Genomic DNA, 7,362 nt, shown 5'->3' on the forward strand with positions numbered 1-7,362 from the left:
AAGTCTCTGGTGATAAAGAATAGGGCTGTGTGTGTCAACGCGTTTCGACAAGGTCTTTTGTCTTCATCAGGACAGACGAATATTCAGCCACTTTTTCTAAAACAAAGTGTGAAACAGTTGTTCGTAGTTGATGGAGGGAGTAAGGCACCTTTCCTTTTTATATCTGGAATAGGTATGTGATATCTGTTTTAACAAAGTTCACTGCTTCCATCTTACTTCCACCTGCATCAAATTCTCATCGGCTATTTTTTCGTTATTTATATTAAAAAAGGTTATAGAGAAAAGGGAAACATCAAACGTTCTCCGTCATTCTCATCCGCACAGTGCGTTGTAATTGCTAGAGCTGGTCATCCGTATCAGGTGATGATTTCCAAAGAAAACGATTTCCAAGGAAAACGGGCAGGAGAACAGCAGTATAGGGTGATGAGTCGTGTCAAGATCAGGTATCGAGTGTGACCGGTCTTTATCTGAGGCTTGCCTCCGTTATAGGCATACAAACTCTGGTCAGTTCTAGATGTCACTTGCTGAAGAGGTTAGGATTGTTACCGACTCTTCCCACTAATTTTCTCTTTTTTCTCTCCTCCCTTCTTTCCACCCTCGTAATTAAGATGGCGCTGTGCAGACCGAAGGTTCGTTTAAGGTGACGCCACCGCGTTATAGCATTCAAGGAACGCGAAGCGTCTCAGTTCTCCTCAGTGGGTTGTGTAGAACCGGAGAATTACAAACTGGCCACCTTGCGCGTAAGTGTGGTAATATCGTCCTCTGCTCCAGAGATGCGTGTCTCGGCCTCGGTAATGCGAGAGACCGCATTCCGCAGATCCTCGCGCAGCAATGTAACATCCCACCCCACTGCCCTTATCTTTGCATCCAAAATGTCCCAGGATTGCGTGATGGCCGACATGAGTGCCGCATTATCTGGGCCTGTATCTTGAGGTTCACTGGAGGCCCCCGCATTACCACTGGGCCCCGTGAATTTGTCTATCGGGCCATGCTTAGGGGCACCTCCACCACCTGCACCGCGTGTCATGGCCGCCCAGGTGACCCCTCTCCGAGGCCCGCTGTCTGAAACCACCAGATCGTAGCCAGCAGGTCGGCCCCAGCGCCCACTGCGGCCCGATCCGACCGCCGATATTTCAGCCCAGGCTACGTCCACGACCACGAGCACTTAGTGCCCGGGCACCCCAATCCAAGGGACACTCTCACTCAATCGACTGCCGGCGTGGGCCCCAGCGAATCACCGCTCCACCACCAACCACAAACAGAAGCGGGGCCAAGAGCACAACAGCCGGCCTCCAGTGACCACAGTCCCCTCACCAGAAGGGAGGCAATCTGAAGTAGATCCAAGGGGGGGCCCGGCACCGTCCACTCTGCCACCACTAGCGCCGCGGCTCGTCCTAGCCGCCGTGTATCTCGCCCCAGACCCCTTCGCCGGACGCTGGCCACCAGTCCTCCCCTCACCTCGACACCACAGGGGCACTGCACACCTTCTTACCGTGGACGTCGCTGGGCCCACGCCACCTGGAACAGTCTGCCTCCAGTGCCAGGGTCTGGCAGAACTCCGAGGGAGCGCTCCAAGCACCGGCCCCTACCTCACTGTCCGGCCCAGATGACACAACTCCGCCTGTGCGCCCGAAACTGGGGCCCATCGGCCCCCCTGTGCTCTGCTCCAACAGCGGGGAGGGGCCGGAATGATGTAGTAGGGGCCACAAAGGTCCAGCCACGGCCCCCTGCAAGCGTTCGCCAGGACCAAGCCCTCAGCGCCTCCACAAGTCCAATGCCGGGCCTCACGAAAATCGAGGTCCCCGGCTCCTGCCCAGAGCGCAGGCCGCACTCTCCTCCGGCGTTTTCCGACAGGCCACACGATGCACCAGTGTCAGGGGCCCCCCAGCGAGCCGCTCGCTATGTAGAGGGAGGCCCCCCTGCAGAGTCAATGAGGGAGGGCTGCCCCGCACCGATGGAATCGCCACCTCTCCAGGGCCCGACTGTGCCGCACCTCCCCGCCGATATACTGCAGCGCCAACCCAGCAGGCAATGATCAAGCCTGCCAGCGTGGACCCGAAACAGCTCAGGGTCCGGCACGGTCCTCCGCCGCTGCTGCGGGCCCGCCTCTCTCCGTCCGTGCCCCGGGGCCGCCGCACTCCGCCGGTCGAGTCGCCAAACTCGAGCACCCCGGCTGCTGCAGGCCGCCTAGGCCTCTCCGCCGGCACTCGCCGTCCCCCGGCCCCCGGGACATCAAAGCAGCCGAAAAGTCACCAGCGGGGGCCCGCAAACCTCCGAAACAGGATGTCACCCTCGGGGTAACCGTGGAGTGGGGAAAGCAGGATCAGTCGACGGATAAGAGGCCGGCGGGGACGGAGCTCAGCTAAGCTGCGTCTGCCATGCTGGCCTTCCAAGCCACGGCCCCTCGTGTTTTTTAGTTTTTGGGTGTTCGATTTATATAAGGTGTTGAGGATATTAAAATTATACCTACAATTGATTTTGGTCACAGAATTAAACTAGATGCAGTGTTACAGTAACCCATAGGGAAAATGTGAGATTTTTCCGACTGCTGGGTACCTCAAAAAGGCTAGTGAGGCTGGAGTTTACTTAGTCACATGCGACCCTGCCTGTGCCTGTCATGAAGTCAAGTGTCCCGTGACGTGAATGGCCCAGTTCTCTAAGGGCCGCACACACTCCTGCTTTGTTGCTAGTTTTAACACTAATCAGGGAGGCTCGATCTTTTAGCATTTTCTGGGATTTCATATATTTCGAGATTTAATTAGTTACTGTTGTGTTTTACTTGCTGTGGACTTTAGAATATGCAGTTATCCAGACAGTAACCAGACAATGCTATAATCTGTCAAACGCTGGCACGCTTTAGTTGGCCATTCTCACCTGAAGGACATTAAGGTCCAAGATAACTTAATTATAAGTTAAATTTGAAAAGTAGTTTTCAAACGTATGCGCCCTATGACTATGCAGCACATACAACATACCAACATAATTTCGCAGGGCTCTGTCGTAGCACGGACTTCATCTACATACAACATTAATACTACATAGAGCATTAATACATTGCATTACGAAATGCCAAATAAAATCAGACAAAACACTTCCAAAATGCTAAATACTCTTCGATAAATGTAATTATGCCCTTACAAAGTCACAAATGAACATATATATCCCTCGATTCTGTGATGTTTATTAAATATTTGATAAAGGAGACTGGGGTGCCTGGTTCTGTCCTGGGCTTTACTCTGTGAAATGAACATCTGCTAAGGGGGGGGTGAAGGTGAGCATGCAAGTGCTCTTGGGGTGTCTGTCTGCTCTTCCAGGTGCCAAGAGTCTGCACATGCCTGCTTTAGTACATTTGAACAAAAAGTAGCACTTACTTCTAAAGCTTCATATAGAACCAATTGGGGCAATTTCTGATATTTATCTTTTCAGGGATTTATTTGCAAGGTTTTAATAGCAATTAAGTTGTGCACATAGTGTCACACATAAAATATGGAATGTCACACATAAACAATGGTAATGTCACACATAAACAATCAGAAACTTGGCAGCTATGTGAAGGTGAGCCCGGCACATGCTGTCCCTTCTTACAGTACTGTCCAGTGCTGGTCGTGGTGGACACCGTTAGCATGACTCTCTTCCTATTGGTCACTACAATTTCACCACTGTTACGTCTCCCTTCTCTTTGGTCTCTTCTGATGATGTCATCACCTGTGGGCATCGCATCTCCACCATAGGATTCCATGTGTGATGATGTCATTTTTAGGTATGGTCACTCTTCCTTCAGGTTGGTTAGTAACTGGTGATGGCATCAGCTAAAGGATGCCGTTCCATGTGTAGGCTTTGTTTGTCACTCTACTTTCCTTAATTCTTACTGGTCAGTAGTAGCCTCTCACGTCATCAGCTAGCATTACCATTCTCCTTGGCTGTTACCTGGAGCTTGGACCAAGTATTCCTGTTGGCAGTCAGTGACTTGCGGCCAGTGTCCTTCCACTGCAGCACGCTTCTGAGGTACTTGTTTTAAATTGCATTCCGCACTCGTATGGAGTGCGTGTGTTCTATCTTTCCACTACTGATGTTTGTGTTCCTTATCACTCTTCTCACCTCCGCTGTTTCCCCTCACTCCGTTGTATTAGTTTACCACCACCCCCTCCTGCAAATCAAAATAGCACGAAATTTCGGAGTACTTTACAAGAGCAACACTTGCATTACAAAGGGCCTCATTCACAGGCACGGGTAAATGAAGTGATTTGGGACGAATCGTGGGATGTTGAGCCTCCTGCTGAAACTCAAACCCGGTTCCCCAGCTGCAAAATAGGCCACCGTAGCCCCAGCACCACATCCTCTTCATATCTGTTGTATACCAGTAGACATTAATATCACCATATAAGATGGCTGGCACTTCTGTGGAACACAAAAAGCATTTCCATTATGCGTTCCAAAGAAGCGCTAGCCAGTTTGTACGTTAATCTGTGACAATAGGCAGCAAAGAGCGACTTTGATCATCATTCTCTAGTTCAATAAAAGAGTGACGGTAAGAAGTAGGCGCTAATGTTTTAAGTATGAGATCAAACTTACCCATGCTGGATTTATAAGCATAACATGGAAGAGTAATTAGCATTGATTGTTTCAAGTGTAACTAATTCAGTAGCATTTACAGAACTAGGTTCATTTGGTTGGACACACAATTATGCATATGTTTACTTTTTCAGTATGAAAACGTTGTGAATTCTGATGGAAGTTTCCTAAACTCCAGATAAATTAAGCATTTGGAATGCACTAGGTCTCGCATTATTAAAGTTTGAGCTATTGGTGTTGCATTATTATTAGCAATGCCAATATCTCAAACTTTATTAATGCGAGACCTATTGCATTGCAAATGCTTGTTAAGTATATGGTTTGGTCTTCCCCTGGACACCAGTGTATATTTGTGCTGCCTCCTTAATTATTTTGAAGTATTCTTGTGTGTATTGTTGATATCTCCGGATAGGAGATATACTAATTTGTTAGTGATTGTGTTGCATAGTAAATAGCCTTAGTTTTATAAACACTGTGTGGTTCTACTTAGTTGATTAAATGTGGTAAAACAAACTGCTTTACACTCCTTCAAGATAAACCTGAAGGCTTGTCCCCACACCTACCACTTAGAGAGCTTTCTATGGTTATCAAAGACCACTAAAATCGCCATAAGGGTTGCCTGGATTAGTGCAAGGTGCATCACTCCTGAGAGTGTGCTCCATATACTAAGCCAGCCTCCTACAACCACCAACACCAGTTCTCCAATATTCTTCTCCTACTCCGCACAAGTCCTTAAAAAAAGAAGTGGGGCACTAACCAAGTTAGGCAGTATGTAAGTAACATCACAGCGCATGACATTGCACATGACATCATAACCCATGACCCCACAAGGAGTGATATCACAAAAAATTACATCAGTTTCTCAGGCCTTGCATATGTTAAGCAGGTCTATCATGAGTACATTCAAGCGCATTACAATATTTAAGAAATTAGAATTTGCGTCGGAGTTGTGCCAGAAAAGTGATGCAACCCCGGTGCAAGATCTAGGTATGCACTTATACATTTATTTATTAAAACTCCTCCTGAAAGAAATTTGCAACAAGGAGAAACGTGACTCTATATCTGTTCTGCTTAATTGGTTGCAAAGTCTGCATATTAAAATATCTTATGGAGTTAAGGCACCTGCTGCATAGATCTTTATGTACCCAGTATATAGCAGGATATTTTTTTGCTGAACACATTTTTATTGATTTTGCAGAAAGCACCAGCCAATCATCATGACACCACAATAACATAAAGATGTATGCAATGTTCTGAGTAGCCCATTCAACAAAGGTGGACCAAATTAAGATGATACACAGGTGAACATTCCGGGCGAGATTAAACCATCTCTCCCAACTACTTCCCCCAGACCCTTCGGTATTTCTTGGGACAGCCATGTGCCTCATACATAATCTTCTCCTGCTTAGCGCACCAGTCAACCCCAGTCCTCCACCGCTCAACATTGGGGGGGTCAGAGCATTTCCAGGCAGTGGCTATATCCCTTTTTGCCACCACCATTGCTGTAGTGTAGAACAATTTATCATTCCTAGACCCGTCCAGCTCATCTGTAATGCCTAAAATTGTGTGTTTTGGATCGTGTAGGATTTCCCACCCCAAAACTTCGGTAAATTCCTCCTCAATGTCCCACCAGAACTGCGGCAGGCGAGGACAGGCCCATACCATATGGAAAAAGTTGGCAGGTTCATGACCGCATCTATCACAGGCAGGGGTCCTGCATGGTGAAAGCTGCAGGGGTCAGGTAAGCAGCATGCAAATAGTAAAGCTGTACCATCCATAACTTGGCAGAGGCGGTAACTGTCATGGGGGCCATAAGGGCGTCACACCAGTATTCTTCCTCCAGGGTACCCACTCAAACCTCCCATTGAGCCCGTAACTGAACCAAAGATGTTGGGGTATTGTAGATCAGTGTCTGATAGATGTGAGAAATGCCCCCCTTTCCCAGGTCCCCAAGCATGATCTGTGCCTCGGGAGGGCTATGGTCGGGTAGCCGTGTACCAGCCGTAAGGTGCACTCGAAGAGCATGGCGCAGCTGTAAATATCTGTAAAACTGTGACGGGTGTAGGGAGTGTCTAGTTCAAAGATCTTGGAAAGAGTGCATGTCACCTCCCACCCAAACATCTCCCAGCTGAGAAATTCGTATAAGGTCCCAGGACCGAAAACCCTGCAGTCCAGTGATCTCCTTGAGCCAAGTGCCCTGCCACAGGGGCGTGCACTGGGTCAATATGTGTGTCCACTTGGTGTGGCGCAGCGCGGCACGCCAGGCCAGCAGCACCGGTCGCGTCACCTCAGGCAATCGGGACGAAATAGGCTCCCCATACATCATCGACTAAACTATGATCAAACCCAGCTCACCAAGCTCCAGCTTATAAACTGGATCAGACCACCCCCGTTAAACCAATCATGCAAAGATAACAGACGTGTGGCCAAATCATAGGAGTATAAATGGGTCATCCCCAGGCCCCCATCGAAGGAAGGGATCCTGCAGGCGTTCAATTTTTTTTTGTCAAATCTATTTTATTAGCATTTAATAGTTTTCAAAGTACAGTGCAAGATTCAGACAGCATAACATGACAATCCAGTTTCGCCAGTGCATCATTAATATATCACAGGTCAGTGTGTTATATACTCATGTAGCCATGCTCACATTAACACATACGGATAATATGCGCGCTGTGGCCTAGCATTTACATGCAGAGTTGAGTACCGAAATCTTTTGGAGTGTTGTATGGCTGCCTGCCAGTTCAATCATGCATAAGAACATATTCACGGGGTGAACCCCACTACTGT

The sequence above is a fragment of the Lissotriton helveticus genome, chromosome 1_1 (assembly GCF_964261635.1).
Source record: "Lissotriton helveticus chromosome 1_1, aLisHel1.1, whole genome shotgun sequence".
In the NCBI taxonomy this organism is placed as follows: Eukaryota; Metazoa; Chordata; class Amphibia; order Caudata; family Salamandridae; genus Lissotriton; species Lissotriton helveticus.